This window comes from Numida meleagris, chromosome 3 (genome assembly GCF_002078875.1).
Source record: "Numida meleagris isolate 19003 breed g44 Domestic line chromosome 3, NumMel1.0, whole genome shotgun sequence".
Taxonomy (NCBI): domain Eukaryota; kingdom Metazoa; phylum Chordata; class Aves; order Galliformes; family Numididae; genus Numida; species Numida meleagris.
In genome coordinates this window covers 12,580,795-12,600,628 of record NC_034411.1, presented here as the reverse complement: position 1 = coordinate 12,600,628, position 19,834 = coordinate 12,580,795, and the positions used below count along the sequence as shown (strand labels likewise).

At 41.4% G+C, this 19,834-nt stretch overlaps 1 protein-coding gene across 23 annotated transcripts in view; it reads left to right on the top strand.

The window, feature by feature from the left end:
* SPTLC3 (serine palmitoyltransferase long chain base subunit 3) overlaps positions 1-19,834 on the top strand; it is a 295,028-nt gene that overhangs the window by 116,409 nt on the left and 158,785 nt on the right. For 22 of the 23 annotated variants that reach the window (XM_021392178.1, XM_021392175.1, XM_021392167.1 and 19 more), the window contains one exon: positions 19,458-19,574. The gene's annotated coding sequence lies outside the window, so the exon portion shown is untranslated. Of the gene's footprint in view, positions 1-16,364; positions 16,823-19,457; positions 19,575-19,834 lie in introns of those variants that run through there. The other variant, XM_021392189.1, reaches the window with a different exon arrangement.

The following is a 19,834-nucleotide window of genomic DNA, read 5'->3' as shown; positions in this document are numbered from 1 at the left end:
GTCTTCAGGGAGAGTGCGTCCACCATCTCTCTGGGCAACCTGTTCCAGTGCCTCATCACTCTTACTGTAAAAAAAAAAGGCTTCTACCCTATATCCAATCTAGGTCTCCCATGTTCTAGTTTGAGACCGTTTCCCCTTGTCCTGTCACAATAGATCCAGCTAAAGAGTCTGTCCCTTTTTTTCTTATAGTTCCCCTTTACACACTGAAAGGCCGCTATCAGGTCTCCCTGGAGCCTTCTCTTCCCCAGACTGAACAGCCCCAGCTCTCAGCCTGTCCTTGCAGGGGAGCTGTTCCATCTGTTGGATAATTTTTGTGGCTCTCCTCTGGATGCACTGCAACAGATCCATGTCTCTCCTGTACTGAGGACTCCACATCTGGACCCAATACTCTAGGTGAGGCCTCACCACCCCGGAGTAGAGGGGCAGGATCACCTCCCTCTCCCTTCTGGCCACGCTTCTTTTGATGCAGCCCAGGATACAGCTGGCTTTCTGTGCTGCGAGGGCACATTGCTGGCTCATGTCCAGCTTCCCCTCCACCAGTACTCTCTAGTCCTTTTTGGGAGGGCTGTGCTCAAAGAGAAGTACTTGGGACACCTGATATTCCAGTGTGGGTGCTTGCCAGCATGTTTCTGCAGGACACTGCGGATGCTCTGCAGCCACCAGTATGCCTGTGACAGCTCTGGCTCTTCACACCTAGCCTCCAGGGCCATGTTGCGTCTGCTGATGCATAACACATCAGGCAATGTTAATACTAATTCAGGATATTCCAGAGTTTTAAGATCAACCACAGCTTCTCAGCAGGATGCTGCCCAGAGCGCACTGTGTGATGTTCTCCTACCAATTCATCTCTAAAGCAACAGAACCTGCCTGGTTCAGCAGTCTTGCTCTGCAGGACAACTCTGCTTTACCTGTGACCCATAAATAGATTCAGGAGATAAGATATTCCACAGATCCCAAGAAACTCTCCAGCATTAACTACTTTTTACTAAGCCCTATTGCAGTGTCTCACAGATTGGGGCTGCCGGACCCTGGCTGCATCTCACTGGAGAAGTGTTAGATCAATGAGAAAAGTGGTTAGTGTCAGGGATGCTGACAGGTGTAGACATCACGCTGTCATCCAATTTTTTGTGTAAGGAAAGACCCTTGCTAGGAGAGCTCTCTGAGAGCACTTAGACTCTTGTTGCCCACTGTCAAGAAGCCGGCTGCCAAATCACAGAGGTGACAAAAATCCAATTGAGTATCACCATGGGGCTGGCTGGTGGAGGGCGAGCTGGAGGATGCTTACTCTGTGCAGAGATGCTGGGCCTCCACAGAGTCAAGGGAAAAAAGGTGTTTGCTTGTGCTTTCACAGAGTGCTCCTAAGCATGGCAAAGCTCATCATCTGTCATAATTAATGCATTGTTAGCTTGTCATTACTTAGGTTGTCTAAGTGTCAGTGCTCCTACTGTCTCTGGCTGATAACATAACATACAAAAGCACAAGTATATGGGAGTTGAGGACTTGCCTGATGCAGAACCCAGAGGTAGGCACAGGAGCCCTGTGCTATCATGTGTCTCCAGCCCAAATGCCCTGGGAAACAGTGAGCTCTGGAGATCCAACCTGGGAACCTACATGGAGGCTGCTAAAGGAGCAGTGTGCGGGTAGATCAGAGAGCATGTGCACAGATTTAGAGACCTGAAATTTCAAGTCATTGAATCATTAAGGTTGGAAAAGACCACTAAGATCGCCTAGTCCAATTGTCAGCCCATCCCCACCATGCTCACTAACCATGTCCCTCAGTGCCACATCCACAAGGTTCTTGAATGCCTCCAGGGATGGTGACTCCACCACCTTCCTGGGCAGCCTGCTCCAGTGCCTCACCAAGTCATACATGAGCTCTCTTGTATTTTCAACATTCAAATCATACAGGGGTCTGGTTTTATTTTTTTCTTCTCCTACTCCTCTCTAAAAATTTTGTCTGCCAACCAGATGGCTCCATGCTTTCCCACAGTGGGCTATTGCACACTGTGCACTTGCAGAGTTGACCACAAAGTACCCTTACTGTAAGAAACCATTTCTTAAACCATAGCAACAGAGAAATCCCAAGCTGACAATGTTGTAGAGTTTGGCATTACACACAGTTAGACTGGGCTTAGTTCACCCTCACCTATGTTTTGACTGTGCTGCATCGCTAAAAAGAAGAAACTTCAGAGCTTTCACAGAGACCATGTGCTGTGCGGTGACCTCTAATATCCAGCTGTGTTTTTGTGTAGTTTCAATGCATTTCACAAAGAAAAAAAGTTTCAAGTATGAAATGGCTTAAAGTTGAAGCAAACTAGGTGCCAAACCACAAATAGAAGCTAAACCTCCAGCTGTGCCCTTGCCTGGGGATGGCTTTTTCATTTCTCATGCAAGGAGTATCTTGATCCGTGTAGACTCCTTCTGCATCACTCAGATGCATAATCCTTTACCCTGTGAAAAAGTGCAGTTGCCTGCCCTGGAAAATACTGTAACCCAGCCACCCAAACCAAAGCAGCTGCCACATCTGAAGCAGCTGTGTCTGATGCTGCCATCGCGGTGGTACTGCTGCTCCAAGAGCAATAGGGGCAGGGAGAAAACTGTGTGTCATAACATCTCTTTCCATTTTTCTTTCTTTCCCTAACGAAATGCATTCATCTTAACCAATGATTTAAGAAAAACAAAGCAAGGGATGGAAAAGGACAGGAAGTTTGTGGGCTTTTCCACTTGGAAAAGCCTGCAGGCTGTGACAATGAAATGGTAAGCTTAGAGCTGGATTGCAGCAAAACTCTCAGTGCTCAGAGGAAGGTGAGACTTTGTGAGATGTGTGCAGAGATGGATGCTTGTTTGTTTTCCCTCTGGAAATGTGTGCTAAAATCTGCATCAGAAGTGGCAAGTAGAAGCATCTTGGGGCTGATCGGCTCTGAGAAGTTCTTGACAACATGGCTTGGTGAGGCAGGTGGGTGTTCACAGGTCATGGGGCAAAATGAGCAGGCAGACGCAGTGGGGGCTCCTCCTGACTGGGGGGAAGTGAAGCAGCCTAGCACCAAGGGGCGCAGAGAAAACCTGGGTGTTTTGCATGGGTCTGTACAAGCTTGGCGGCTGGGATTACAGCAGTGCACAGCCTCAGCACTGCTTACAGAATCCAGCAAGCAGTGTGTGAATTCTGCGTGTTTTTGTGGCCAGCATAATTGAAATCTGTGATAAAATATAAATTAACAGAGGGAAAAGTTTTCATTCTTGTTCCATCTGAGATACTTGCTTCAACTTTATCGCCCAAGATGACTGTGAGGAGCAGACTTCTTGCTGGAATGTCCAACATCAAGTGAGGGGTGAGAAACCAGCAACCCCAGTGCAGATGCACAGAGACCTTTGATATGGGGTCAGAAGCAGGTTTCCTAAAATGGAGGATGCTTTTAATAATCAATGTGTATATATGTGCATATATTTGTAAAGAAACTGGTGATAATTGCTTTCACGGGGCCTCCAAAATTGCTCCTACAAATGATGCACAATACCTGCCTGGTTTTGCTTGTAATTAAGGAGCCCTGTGCTCTTAATTGGATAGATAAGTGGGAGGCTCTGATTCAACCGCACACTTGTGAATTCCAACGTGTGTGAAGTTCCTCTGGAGCCAAAGAGCGGGTGTTCCCTTGGCTACAGAGGGATATACTTAAGTGCTTTTCTGGATAGAGGCCATCAGGAGTCAGATGGAAGGACTCACAGAAGCAATGCTATTAGAGCAGTAAAGCTGCTTAGCTAATGGTCTTACAGAATGGGATCCTAATTTCATGAATAAAGATAAGAGTGGGTAACAGCAGGCTTGTGGTCAAAGGAATAGGGCTCTGCATGTCTCCCAGAAGAGACTCAGGCTCAGATTGATGCCATGATTTTCCTTTAAATAATTTTTTTGCTCACTGTGTGTGTTATTCTTGTGGGATAAAACATCTTGTTCGGCTTGCTGCTGGTGGGTTCTGTGGGATGTGCGAGAGTTAAGCCTGTTCCATGTTATTTACCAAAATGTCAAGAATTTCTATTCTGTTGTTCTAACAATTGTTGCCTTGTTATGACTCAGAGAGGCTGTGAGTGGCACTCAAGAAACAGGCTGTAAAGAGGGACATATCATTTTATTGATCCCATTTGAAAAATTACCTTCCCCATCTCTTCCTCCTCCCTCCCCCCAAAAAACTGTGATCTCCATCTCCCCCTGCATGGCATTTGCAATATGCAGCTTTGTACAGCACATAAATTCAATACCTGAGCAGCAATAGTTCATCAGACTTGGAAGGAGCCTTTGGCTCCCCTGAAGAGCAAGGAAACTGAGGATTTTTGCATGTCCAGCAGCACACAAGGATGCTGCTATGCAGGTTCTTTGGGAGTCAAGGGATTTCAGCCCATCTGCTGAAATAAAATCATGGAATCGTTATGAAGGGATTCCTCAGGAATCTTTACCCTGTAGTTTTAGAAGAAATGGTGCCTACAGCTAGTGGTCCTTGGGGGAGAGGGGACAAGCTGGAGAATGGAGACAGGCGCATGTGTCACTGAGTTAATGTAGCTGCTCTGCTGGGTGATAGTCATGTCAGTGTCACCACTGCCATGTGGCACTGCTGGAAGTATCAAGTGAGAATGTGTCTGTCGCAATTCATTTACTTCATTTACTGGGCATGATGGATTTGGCAAAATCATGACCTGGGATGACAGACTGTTCTCCCAGATAACTGATGTGGGAGTGGGTGCTAGGTGCTGACTGTTGAGATGTGTAAAATAGTTCACTGCTGTGAGACCATTAAGGGTTTGGGCATCCCCCTTATGCCTCCACTATATGTTCACGCTGTGTTTCAGGGAGGGGTTGGAAGTGAGAGGGAGCCAGGGAAGGTGATTTTTCTGCACATCTCCCCATATACTGAGTCACACCTCCCAGTGCAGGACCACGAGCTGTGTGGGGAATACTGCCCAGGGTCTGCATCAGAGCCCATGGGCATGATGGGATACTCAATCAGTCAGTGATTGGTCCCTTTGCTCCTACAAGGTGTGGGTACTTCCTTGTGGGAATACACTCCTGCTGCCAAAGGTCTGGTTCGAGATGAGCGTAGGGAGACCCAGAGCTCCAGCAGTGCATCTTTAGAGGCTGTGTGTAAACTTCTCAGACTTCATGGATGAACTTCATGGAATCCATGGAATCCATGTGTAAACAATAGGTGCTGTAAGTACAGAGGAGAAAATCTGACAGATTGGATCTGATCCTGTGAAATCTGATAGGGACATGGGCCATCTTCTCTAACTCCTTCAGCCGAGACTTTCCATGCATAGTCATGTCCCATGCTTACCATAATTACAGAGTAACCTAAGCTAAAACAGAAGTTCGGCTCTGCTAGCCCTTGGAAACTCAGTGAGTGGTTCACTGGGATGAGGCTGAACAACTGGATTTTGATGCATTTGGATTCCTGCCTTCCCTGGAAATCGCTATCAAACATACCCTTTGGCATCTGAAATACTTTTAAAATCTGTTCCTAAATGTGTTTGTTTTGCAGGAGGTGAATGAGTTGCAATCAAAGCGTGGAATTCATGACAAAATCTGTCCTGTGGCAAAACATTAATGCTACTTAGCCTTAAATAAATAGCAAATGCAACGCTGGTTGTGCTCCAGAGAGAACTGGGAAGAAATAGGTCTATTCAGAGATATTTTTTTAAATAAAATAAATATTCCAGTCTCTATGAAAAGTGATTCTGTTGACAGTAGAATTCTATGGGCTCAAATAATCAGTTGTCCTGAACTGTTTTAAGCAGCACTGCCCTGTTTGGGGTGCCCTTATCACGACCTGATGGTGGTTGTGCTGCTGAACCCTGGAGCACATTCCCATGAGAGCTGTTCACAGCTCCAGCCTCTCCTGCAAAGCAGTAGAGCTTGCTTGTTCACCTTATTTTTGGTGTGGTGTCAGCAAATGCAGTGCTATTAAAGCTAATGAGATAAATATATATGTATTTTGTAATCAGGCAGTTAATTATGGCATAGAGAGCAGATGGCAGTCCCTGGCATTTCCTGTGTCTATTCATAGCTATTTTAAAGTGAAGTATATACACTGCAGCTAATTATGACTTAATGTAAAATAGGTAATTGTGAACTCAGCCCTTGTCTCCCTGTATGTTATTTGTGTGAAGGGTGCAAGTGGTTTTGGGAAATCAGCAGGCAGAGATCCCTTTGATAATGCCTCTCCTCCTCTCCAGTGTTTGGATATGTGTGCATTTTGCTAGGACCACTTCCTCAGCAAGAGAGGGCCAACCCCACCTGGAGCACCTGTGATGTCTTTGATGTCAGACCAGGAGAGCAGCAGCTCTAATTTAATTTGGGAGCGTGAAAGGTGCTGTTTTCACAAAGAGAACACAAGAGAGATACGAATGATTTACACTGTCTTGAGGAATGGTATGGCTTCCTGCACTGGTCACAAAGCTTGTTCATGGCACCAAGTAGCTAACAGGAACTACTGTGAAAACAGTTCTGGAAGTCTGTGGGTTTTTTGGGATTTTTTTTTTATTTTTTTATTTTTTTTGATGGTCAAATTATTCAGTCTCAGCATTCATGGGTCAACTGTATTGTTGACCTTCCATTGCTTACTAGGTGTATGAAATGCTTTATTTATCCAAAAAGCTTTAGAAATTTTACTACAGCTTATGTAAAATACTGAAAAAGGAAATGACTCTTTCTTTTCTGTTCTTACACTGTGACTGAAAAAGCAGAATATTTGGGAACAAGCAGTACAGATACATACCATCAATTAGATCTATGTGGATATATTCATACTCTGGTGACAGGCGCTCTACTTAAAAATAAGAAGAGTAATGGTGTTTTGTCCCATACACAGTAAAATGCTGAGATTTAAGCAGCGAAACAAAATGATTTAGTAGAGCAAGATGTGTTTGTTTTGATTCTTTCTTTGTTTTTCCCCAAAGAATAGTAGTATTAAATTTAAAATGTTTCATTTCAAAGCACGGACTTGAAAGTGGTATTTTTCATTTAGATTCTCTAGGTGGAAAAACAAAAATAGCTGAAAGTGATGTCTTCCCATAGCTTGAAATTTGCTGGTGCATCCATTAGTTCTGATGGGAAAGATATATTAAAAAAAGAAATTGTTCACTGTTTCAAATAAACAAAAAAAAAGTAGAAGGATCCTAAGCCTGCAGTTGAAGAGTGTCTAACAGAGCAAGATAAGGAACTGGTTCCTGAAGAAGTCCAGTTTCATATGGAAAGTATGAAACAAGAGCTTTTTTTTTTTTTTTTTTGGCGTGTCAAGCTTGTTTGGTTTGGGTTGGGTTTTTTATTTTTTTTTTTATTATTTGTTTGCTTTTCATTTTGGTTTTCTTTTCATTCTGTCCTGAGGCCAGGAATGAAAGTAAGGAAACTGGAATACGAGTCCTGGATTTCGTCAGTCTGATGTCAAGGATACTCCTATAAAATCTCCTCTATTGTAATCTGTGGCCACTAGGCATTGTCTTAACTAAATGATAAAAAATAAGTTTGTGAAAGCACTATGTTCATGAATGGTCAGAAACTGCAAAACTAAAAGCATTTTCCTTTGCCAATACTGTTACCAGAAATTTAGGAAGACAGATCTCTGCAGCCTCCAGCCTCCAGGCACACATGCCTAAGAGCATCCATTAGAACTCCAGCTTCTCCCCAACCTAGCATTTTCCAAACCCTGTGAGGAGGCTGCTATTCTCCTCCATTTTGCCGAGCTTTGTTCCATATAACCTTCTCAGAGGTATAGAGAAAATCAATTGAATTATACTTGTTTGGGGGAGATTGGAGTATAATAGAAGTAGCTCTTGCGGATGTGACACAGACTGCACCCATTCATCCCCGAGGCATGATGAATGGAGGTGTGAATTGATTTTGACTATGCTACCTTGAGAGCCAGGACTTTGGCAGGAGTCTTACAAAACAAGACAAATTGTGTTCTGCATTATATAGAATCAATTCTTTGTTCTTTAAGCACTTCTTATGCTGAATAACACAGAAAGTTATGCTAGAGAACTTCTGAGAATCCTGGTTTCTAATGGAAGGGTGTTAGGGAAATCGTAGTCCAATGCATACTGACAAATCTGTCTGTTGGGTGGTTTAGCAATAAGTTCAATGAGATCAGCCTTCTTAGTTTGCCAGCTGTGGTGCCTAAAGCTTCTAGTCTTGTGACTTATCTTTAATTGATTTTATTTTTATTAAAGCACAATTTATTTTTAATTTTATAAAGCCAAAACACTTCTCCAATTATGTTCAAAAATGCAAGTGACAACACTACTGCTATGCAACCACACAACAGTGCTGCAGGCTGGCAGGCACTTTAACTGCACAGGAATGCTCTACATATTACTGTAACGATCAATTACTTCCAACCTTCCTGACTTGGTTTTTGGCTATTGTATATGTGCTAAGTGCTAACCTCTCTATAGGTTTTGGCTGGTTGCTGTCAATCCTTTTACAACCGTTAGCCTTTTTCTTTTCTCTGTGTTCCGTAACCATTGTACATGTACCTGTGTTGAAGTGCAATTGACCAAGCATTGGTCATTCACATTTTATCAAGCAGATTAAAAAACATCTGAGTTAAAATATCTAATATATATATATTAGATATTTTAGATAACTGTTATATATATATATTATGTTAGATATGTATATATATCTAACAGTTTTCCACAAGCTATGTGATTCCAAAAAGTGGGGGGAGAGGAAAATGCTTGATCTAAAAAAACATTAGCACCTAGCATAACACATCAGTTTGTTGGTAATTATATCTAATTTTCTACTAAAAAAACCCGCCATGTTCAGTGTTTTTCCAAGGGTAGGTGAGTTATGCTCCCCAGCTAGATTCAATTTGAAAGAGACTCATGCACCTGTTCCCCCCATAAAAGCCTCTGACACTTAGAGAGAAAAAAAAATATCAGAGGTTTGTCATGAAAGGATTAAACTTGCCCAGGTTCTAAAGTGAACTGGCAAAATTTACCTTTGAAATCATTGGCCTAGCTCCGGAGATTTGCTATTTTCAAAGCAATGAAAAGAAACAGGAGCAACTGTCCCCAGATTCAAGTCCTGTGAGCATGTGCGAAGTTCCAGCTCTTGAAAACACATCCTCTTGAGACTTTTGTTTTCCCCTCCAACTCAAATTTGCTCCCGGTTATCTAGCACCATACCTAGTAACTTGCATTCATAACTGGAACATAATTACTATCATAGTACAAATAATAAAATTATTATTATTGTTGTAATTATTATGTTGTAAACTCCCGGAGAAGGAAGCACTTGGAAAGGAAGAGCTCTGTACGACCTCAAATGTGCCATTGAACTTAGTGCTCCTGTGGCATTGTTAATAATAATTAATGCAAAACGATGTATCCTGCTCCAGCAGGTAATTATACTTGACTGGGCTGAATTGATTTGCTTTGTGTTCAGTTGAGCTGAACTGACATGCAAGTGACATCGAGTAAGTTTATGGCACCTGTCACTCATCCCATATAAATGACCTTTTCAGAGATACTGAATTTTCTGTTCAAAGTGAAATGTTTCTGATATGGAAGCAACCTACTTTATCCACACTAGCTTATGAAATGCAGCATCTTCCCCTCAATTTGAAGGCTAAAGGAATGCACAAATAATATTTAATATATATTATCTATTGAATCTTTGAAAATACAAATGGTTTCATGAATCTTGAAGAATGCCTGTCCTCAGGATTTGTGAGATAGTTTTATTCTTCCTTATCTTTGTTGCTGAATTGCCCAGTACTTCTGAATGCTTCCTGAAAGCACTTTCTGATTTGTATCATCTCACAGAAAAAAAAAAAAATTAAACTGTAGACTTTTAGCTGTGGTGTGTAAACTGCCTTTTCATCACCAAAGGCCTCTGGTTGGAAAGGCATCATGCCCTTTAGCAGCAATCCACTCCAGCTGTTTTCTATATAAGTGCAGTCAGAGTTCACGATTGGTTTAATGATGGCTGTTGCAAGAGTCAGTCATTTCCCAGTCATTTCTGGTAGATTAATTATTTCTGGCCAGGTAATTTCTATGCTCCTCATCTACTGAACACTTTCAAAAGTTCTTCTGTAAAGCTCCAGGGCATTAGCTGTTATAAGCAGTGTCAGTCCACCTTTACTCTGTGTGATGTGAATGCTTTGTGCTGTAACCTTCCACTAATAAGAAAATCAATATTTTAAGCCCAACCCTGTTACAATGTTAAAGTTCACTCTTGAGATGGAAGTATTTTAATCCCCTCTGGAACTAAAATCAAGGGAAGGAACTTTGTTGGATACAATAACACACCTTGGTTCTGAAGTTTAATGATAAATGAAGTATATTTAATATCCTGATTGGTATTGAAGTGACTGAGCAGCAGGGGCAGACTGTCACAAAGCCTAGTGCCATCTTCTCAGTGTCATAAGAACACGGGAGGAGACAATCCCTTTTGGATTTTCTGTAGAAGTGTGGTTTTCTGCTGCAGCAAGGTTTGCTTTCTGCCTGGGAGAAATCAGTGGACAGGGAAGAAGGGCAGTGGAAGTTATTTGTGCGGCTTTTGTAGGCATTGATTCATGTGGCTTGTTTTGTTGTGGCAATCTAAAGAAAGCATCACTGTTTCTGTTTGCTCCTGGTGCCAGAGCTCTCCACACCACACCCACTGCCCCACTGCAAAGACTGTGGCACCAGTAGACCAGAGAGTGGGGCTGAAAGCTCAGCAAAGCATCGGCTACATGCATGACTTTTGTTCTAACTTAACTGTTCTGGGATAATGTTGCTCTTCCACCAAAATTCATCCTGTCCTAACTCAACTTAGGAATTAAGATACCTGGTATAAGCCTCTGTGTGACTCCTGAGAAAATGTTGAAAGCTTTGCTAGCAAATGACAGTGCTGCCAAACAGCGTTCCATCACTCGCTTATTCTCGTTCCCCTACCAGAACGAGTTTTCTCCAGACACCACTGTAGAGTGTCAGTCAGCTAAATAGGTTTGCTGGGGAGCCATGCTCCCATTGACATGCTGCTCCAATCCCATCCCTCAGTCTGCAGTGTGGCTTGTCCATTAGGAAGTCTGCTCCCATCACCGCATTTGGTGTAGTGTGTCTTTCCTTAAGCAGCATGGGCAGAGGGATGTGACACCTAATATGACTAGAATTGTGAAATTGGTTTCCTCCTCTGCCAACGTTTGTTTGCAAAAGGGAGCTAGAGGTATTTCATTTCCCTTTCTTCAATTGTTTATGGCATTTTTCAGCTGCTGTGAGGTGACAGTGATGGAAGCATTTATGGGGTAGTCTGGAGGGAGGGAAGTGCTGTAGCCTTGTTGGGTGAGGTGAGTTTGCATCTCATGTAGGAGAAATTACCATTTGTGGATGGCCTGGAGAAATGCAGTGGGGTGCTCCCTATTCCTCTCTGAGCTCAGCCAAAGAGGGATCTTCCTCCCTTTGAATCTTTGTTCCTGATCTACTCCAGTAAATTTAGATATGCTTTTCCAACCCTGATTGTGTCAAAGGGCTACATGGAGCACAAGGGATTGGTACTTAAGCATAGAGGTGACCTGGCAGGGTGTCTTAGTTACATTCCCTACATAATTTACCCTCTGAATAATAAATGTATGCACCAATGTTGCAAAACAAACAAATTACCTGGCTAAAATCTTCAGACTTAAGCTGTAAGATATCTGTTAAATGTGACTGAAAATTTGCACACATTTCAAGAAAGAGAAAAACATAGTGGTACAATTCATGGAAATATAACTTGTTTACAGTTGAAAATAAAATGTTTGTGCTTTAAGAGCAACAGAATGTACACACTACTTTGTAACTCTCCAAGAAAGTTTGTCTTCCTCCAGACAGCTCTTGATGCTATAGGCTATGTAATTAATAACCTATTATCATAAGCTGTGTCAACCATCTATTTTAAGATTGCTTGAAATTGTCTCAAGGGAGCAATTCAAATAATATAGCAAAGAAATCACCTCTCAACCTTCCTAGTCTTTTAAATTGATATTTAATACAAAATAAACTTATCTTATATGATTTAATCCTTTTGGGGATGGAGTCCTGGAAACAGCGTTTCAGACAAAACGTTTGGCTGAATTCTCCCATTCCTCCATAACATATAAAAGAAAAATTGTAGCTGTACATCATCACTAGTGCGAACAGTAGAGAGGAGACAAGGCCCTGGAACAATTCTTATCATCAGTGTTAAGCTTCCAAAACACAAGAGTAAAACTAGATAATAGCTAGGAGGTAACTAATTTACTGGCAACTTCTGCAAAAGCAGTGGTCTCTGCCTCAATGCCCATTTAACTTAGCACAGTAAGGAGCCTGAAAATATAGACAGTAAGATTCCCCTTTCATAATGGATGAATTAATTTAGCCAGACTAGTTAATTCAAATGCAAATTATGTGTTGAAAGTGTCCACTATTTATTGCTTCATCTAAGACTGTTTCTCTGTTTCTCTCAGTTTCTGAAGTTCAGCTGAGAATTGCTGAACTACCAAGCACTCTTGTAGATATCAGCCAATTTTAGTAGGCTTTCAAATGACGTTTGATTTTTTCCCCCTTTGCTTTAAATCTAATTTTGAGATTGTTTATTTGCTTTGACTTGTCTGTGGTTTCCAGCAGTGGCCCGTTGCCACTACCAAGTGGTTCAATTTCAAGCAAGCAGTTGGATACCAGCAGGAGGAACACCTCATCCCAGCTGGATGACCACTACTAATTTCATGCTGTATTTTCCTTCAGGGCAGGCTGGAAAGCAATCGTGTGGTCCTATCCTGTGTATATATGTTTTCCTATAAATACTTAGGTCTGTAGGAGTCCTGTTGGCTGTTTGCCTTTGTGTAATAGTATGTAGCATTCCTCCTCCCACTAAACAATTTACAGAACATTTTGTAGCTGCATTTAGTTACTAATATTGTATATTTCCCTTTATATTCCCCTATAAGTAATGGAGGGTAGTCCTGTGCTACCAGCATCCCTTCCAGAGCAGACGTTTCCATTTGTGTAGGAGGAAGGTGGCAGTGTTTGTACCATCAGCTGACTGCTTTGTAGGAAACCACTGCAGACTAACAACCCATTTCTCAAACAAGAAATGTTGGAGGACTCCCTCCAGAATTAGAAGGCAGACAATTAGGAAATACAATTGCAGTTTTGTAGAGAGTAGTCCATTCCCATCTACACTGCAATCCTATTTTTCTCTACCGTGTATAAGACCGAAAATGCTGTTTGGTTTTTGTGTTTTTTTTTTTCCATATTACACAGGCACAATCAGATACCCTAGCAAGGCTTCTGAAATTGTTTATTTTTACATGAAGAGTATTTTTTATTAGATGCGACTCTCCATTTGCCATTTTCCCTCAATGTTCTCCAAACTCTGTGCTTATAATGATTGAGAGAAGTGCCATGCTCCCTTCCTTCACACAGGTAAATGATTCTTCATTTAAGATTCTGAATAAAACTCCTAATCTCACTGGTTTATCTAGCTGGAGAAGCCAGAAACCAAAGAGCCAACCCAAAGCTACACTTCATGAGACCCCAACAAAGCAAACTGGAGAAGAGCACCTGAAATGCCAGTTATTTTTCCCCCACTCATTCTTTTGAGTGGGAACAGCCTTCTCTTTCAAACTGCATCTTTCTGCCTCGTGCCTATCATCCAAATTAGATGATGAGAGTCAAGTTTTTCATATTATGTTGCTCTGGCACATGTCTTTTCTAGCCCTTGTCTTAGACATATTTCCCCAATACTGATGGTTTGTAGCTGTTATTTCTGTTCTAACAAGCATCAGGAAAGCATTGCCTGAAACCTGCAGCTGGGAGAGCATCATGTGAAAGGCAGGAAGACAAGGAGCTTTGTTTTGTGCTTTTCAGGTATTCTGATGTTTCCAAAAGACTTAGATATCGTGTGAGTTCTTGGAATTTAATTTCAAATACACATTTGATGGTAATAAGAATTTGTTATATTTCCTAGTGCTAATTTTCTAGCTGTTTCTTAAACTAGTTGATAACTGTATTCCTACTATGCACATAAAGACGATCCCACATGTTCAGACTTCTAGCTCTATTCTTAACTTGCTTGCTCATGAAATATTTAAAAAGTACTTTATATTTCTTAGAAGTATTTTATTACAGCTTTAAGATTTTGTATTTAGGCCTTATACTCTAACAGCAGCCTTGCAGGTCCTTAAAAATTTAATCACTGTCATCTGTATCAATTTAGCTTAGCACTTTGTTTGAAGAAATGTATCAGATGTTGCTTACAGCTCCAGTTCAGCTGGCAAAGCAGTGTGCAAAGGGAAGTATACAGAATGGAGCGCTGCTATCCTGCAGCCATGTGAAGGTTTGTCTGTGCAAGGGGATGCTCTGCAATGGGCACCCCTCAATTGTTTCCTATGCCATGAAAGGAAAGAAGCAACCATCCTGTTTCCATTTGATTCAAGCTTAAAAGCATTATTATCCCCAAATAAATACGTTGATTTAAAGATTTAGTTGGAATAACAACTACATTTTGAATTTATGCACTACCTCGAACTGTATTTTCAAGCATAGATGAGCTTTAAGCACTCAGTGGCTGACTTTTAATTAGCACAGCTGACAGCACCATCCCAGAGCTGGTTTATCTTAATGTCAGAAGCTAAATTTCATTAAGTTTTCTGAGCAGCATAAGAAAATGCAAATAAGATAGAGCCCCTTAAAATGCTTGTGACCACTTCTGTCACTTTTATTGCAGATGTGATTTTCACCCATAATCCCATTGGTTTCCCCTCGTTGCTGTGTGTGTCGGCTGCGTTCCCAGCTTGGCACCATACCCACACGTTTCAGTGGTTCATCAGTACCTCGCCATGAGGATGGCAGAAGGTGACAGTTTTGTTTTGAGCAATGTACAGCCACAGCCCCAAGCCATCTTGAAGCTGGATGTAGTTGGAGGGTGCCAAATGCCTTTCCCAGCACAGCACCAAAACACCTCCTGCTGACACCACAGTCCTCCAGTCCTAGCGTCCACATGTTGCAGGCATTCAGGTTCCCTCAGCTTGTAAAATGAGCAAAATAAGCGTGTCTTTGCCTGACAGTGTGGTCGAGGACTCCTTTGTTTTCTGTGTTAATCAGCAAGTAGCAGCTGGTTTATGCAGCACCCTAAAGACTAGAGTGGCTGCAGTGACTCAGGCCATATGCAGAGCATACAACACTGCAGCAAAAGCAGGGCATTGCCCCAGCTTGGAAATTAAAGTCTACTGGTGACTTTCTGCAACTGGGAAACATGACTTTTCTCTTTAATTCTCTATCTGGATCTGGACCACAACTTATTTCTCTTTGCCAGTAAGCAATACTTACTGGCTTTAAAAAAAAAAAAAAATCAAGAAATACAGTGACAAATATCTCTTGATTTAGTAGGAAGTGGCAGATTCTTACTGACATTTCCCCACCTCACATGTACTGTTTTTTTCACTCTCAGGACTGCTGTGAAAGGCAATATCAAACTTTCGGAGCTGGCTCAGCTCCAGGGAATGACAGGGCCAGAAGGAAAATCTATTGTGGAGGATAAGGAGGGAGTTGTAGAGGAAATAAAGTCAGTTTATTATTAAAAAAAGAAGGTAGAAGGGCATAATGCGTTTATGTTCAACAGTGATTTTATTACAAATGTGATGCGCACTGACAGTACGTTAAATTTCGTTGTCAGCAGGGGACAACACGGAACAATTTGTGGCAAAAGGCAACAGATGCAATTCTGTCTGCAGCTTCACACATCTGCTTTGCGAGCCAGTGCTCCTCCTATAAGTCTCTAGGAGGGATCCAATAAAAATGATATAAAATTTTATTGTGTTAGTGGCACTAGTTATTAGAGTGAGGAGCCAGAGAGCTTACCCAAGGGCTGAACCTTTCCTGTGTTTTAGTGTAGAGTAAATGATGAGGCTGTTGCCAGTAACAGCAATACTACAGTGGGAGAAGGTAAATTCATTTTGGAGTGCTTAGCACGCTGCTGGGGATGGCTCAAAAGCAGAGTGGGAAAGCTAATAAAAGAGTAATAGCCACCAGCACATCAGGAAGAATAGAAATGAAATGTTGAGGCGGTATTTAAATAAAAATAACCTAGGACTTGACACTTGCGATGGCCAAGCATTGCAAATCCCCGATTCAGGACAGGGTCAACAATGAATGACAGAGAATGCTCAGACGAGATCAGGATGAAGGCTGGGGGTGATGCTGTGGAGCTGCAGCCTGCTCAGTGCTGAGCCACCCAGCTGCCTCTCTGCAGGGAAGAGCCTTCACAGTGGCCATCACCTCTGCCTGCGCTGCCTGGGGTGGATTGCTTCTGCCCTCTGAGGTGACAGAGCTGACAGGTGTTAGAGCTGGGACAGCTGAAGGAGGGGAGCCGCCATTTTGGGAGGGGTGAGGAGGCCTCAGCACAGGAACTGCCAGCCTGACAGGAAATGGCTGCCACTGCCCACCCTCAGGTCACGCCATCCTCTCCAGGGCCATCACTGACCAATTTGGGTTGCACTTTGACCCATCAGAGCAGTAGATTCTGCCATTTTGGTGTGCTTTCCTGGTATTTCATAACTAAGAAATCCCATGTAACAGCACCTTCTTTTACTGAGGTGTTCGGAGTGACAGACTTGAGAGCAATCATCACTATTCCCTCTCTTCTGCTTTCTCTGGGTTTTTATAGCACTGAGATGCTCCATAAAATCTTCCTGGATTACCTGAGCATAGGTCTTAACTGTGTCTTTGGGTATATCATTTTTATTAGCGGGATATTTTATCAGCAGATTAGGCAGCTCCAAGCACGTCTGAACAGCCTCTCTCACACCAGTATGGCAGTGTGGACAATGTGGTAAGGACAGTGTTTTCCTCTCTTGTCTCATATCCTTCATGAAATGTAAATAAGTACAACAATGTGAAACTTGTTCTTCTTTTAGTGTGTAAGATGATTATATTTGAAAATAAATCCACAGTAAAAAGTGACAAATTAAAAAAAAAAAAAAAAAAAAAGTCAGTACTTTAACCTGAAACAAAGTAATTCTATGTTTTAGAAATGAAAATTCTGTTTGAAGAACAACTCTGAAACATTTTACCCTGGTTTATTTTGTCAGAGACAGTGCATCACTAAGTTGTTGAAGTGACCTGTCGGAAATGTAGTTTCTCTGTGCAGGCTGACGTGTTTTACCAGTTGGTACTATAATAGTACAAATGCTTTTGTTTGGTCACTCAAGCCAAATAATGCAATACCAATTCACCTAACATGAGGCAGCGTTTTTTCAGCTCACTTCCTGAATGGAAACTAGCTGTATTGGAGAGAACAAAACCTTTGACTGCAAGGATCTTTTTCCAATGTAAATTTATTCCAGAGGGATGCTCCTGAGCCATTTTAAATTCCAGCCACAATTTCAAAAGTCCAATATTTTACAACCTCACTTGCTAGTGAGATCAAACATTGCTGCATCCCTGTTTTTTTGTTTGTTTGTTTGTTTGTTTTCTGAATAAAAAAATAATCAGAGCTGTAATGGAGAAAGCAAACTTTTCAACATTGATCTTCTGTTGGCCTGTTGGAAAAAGGATGGGGAAATGATTGCCAGGAAAATATATTATTGATTATTTTAGAATAAAATTAGCCAACAGGATAAATATAAAACAAGTCAGTATTTAAGAAAAATTTTGAGTTCTGTACAACTGCATAGGAAAAAGCCACTGGCAGGAAGATTGTGGTGGTAAATATGCTCAATAAATTTAGTGTTTCCTATGCAGTTGTGGCCCATTCCCTTATTTTTTCAATACATTGCACAATAAACTGGTAGTATAGCTCTGGAAAGCAGCTTACGTGACAGGCTACCTGAAGAAACATAGAAAGTAAGTGGCACTCACAGAATAAGGACCCCAAGTCCTTACTGGCTAAGGTTTTGAGCCTTAAAACAGAAGGGAAGTAAAAAGAAAAAAATACAGTGGAAAAAAAAAAGGGGGGGGAGGCATTGGAACCTTATGTTTTTGAATTAGTATTTGGTCTGTTCTGACCGAGGCTCTGTTTGCTAATTGCTGGGGATGATCCAGCTGGAGCATTTGGATGCCCTTAGCACATCAGGGCATTCTTATTCAGTAATGCGGAACAGATTACTGGTAGGCTACAGGTTCAGATAAATACAACTGGCATAATTTTCAGCTAGTATAAACTTATGTTGCCTTACTTAGATAACTGAGTTCATGGATTTATGAGATGATGACTGTTTATTTTCACTTTGTACTAGAAATCAAGCTGAAAATTAGGTTAACAATTCTGAATGGGTCTTTTTTTTCCCTCAGCTTCCAGTCATTCATTCATGCCTGAACAAATGTTTTCTTTGATCAAGGGACTGTATCAGAACAAAGTGTATTCTTTTCAAATTTGCTTTGTGATTCTGAAATCACTCTCACATCAGTTTACAGTTTTCATGGTTCAGGGACACCCCCGCAGAAAAACACTTGATGGGGCATCTTGCAGAAATCCAGTTAGCAGAAAGCAATATAATGAATAAGCCTATTTTGGAGACCATAAAGTGCTATCATCCATAAGAATAATCCTGAATAAACTGTCTGATGCCCTAAAGCCCAGACTGTTCACAGTGAAGAACATGCATATATTAAATTAAAGTTATGATATATACATATATATTTTTAACTCTGTTAAATGCATCAAATCCGGTGCTTACTTTACCTACTGTCAGCATAAGGCTTCAGGCATCCTTGTAATGTAATGGCCACGTTTAACTCCATCAGCTATTGTTCTGTTGCAGATGACAGCACAGCTTTGCATTAATATCAAGTGATTATTAACAACGCTAATACATTCATTTGTAGAGCAAGGGGTTATCATTTGTGAATTGTGTAGTCAGAGTATTTTCTACACTTCACTGACTAATGTCATATTTGGAAACAGCTGGCCAATGGTGTGTCGGAAGTGAAAACAAGTATTTTATGTCTGTATTAAGTTCAGCCCTTGTGGTTTTTCAGCTTGGATCCTGAACCATAGCTTTATAGCTGGACCATAGCTTAATAACCAAGGGATTAACAGAAAACACATTCTGCATGTGCACTTGCACACAATATGGCTGATCTTCTGGAGATAATAAATTAAGCTCAAGAGTTGCAGGGGAGCTCTATGTTAATGGGGAAAACCAAATTTCCAAACATGTTTGATATTTTCATTTTCTTCCTGCATTTTTATGGCAACCAAAAGTCTCAAGTTCCTGATGAAAACAGGGAAACAGCAACTAGAAGAAGTTATATCTGAAATTCATTTCTCCCATTCTCTCTTTGACTAACCTATTCTGTATATTACTCCTATTGAAGTTTAGTGATGCACGTAGCATCTCAAACCCATGCAGCAAAGAACATTAAAACAATGATGGAAATGTTTCAAAATAGCCTCATCTGGAGACCCTCCTGCAGACTGTGTATTACAACCTGATGTGTAAATCCTGCACTCTGCCTTTTTACAGGTATCAGAAGACAGTGAGTGATGGATGGATTTACTTGACCCAAAGAGAAAATGCTGCTCTGCCAAAATCAATGAGAAACTTTCTGATGACTACAGCAGGACCAAAAATTTGACTCAGGTGATTTTTTGTTGCCCACATAAACAATTCCACTGTGTGTAAGGAAGCCAGAATCTCCCTTTCTTCATTCCTGCCTTACTAGGCTCATCCAGATGGATCAAGAGGAAATGATAGCCTAAAACCAATCAGTGGGGCAGAGCCAGGTTTCAGAACTTAAACAAGATAGGGAACATTTCAAAACACACACACACACGCACACAAATTAATTTCTCAATGATTTTGTAAAACAGACTCAGGTGTCATTACATAAGTGGTATGTC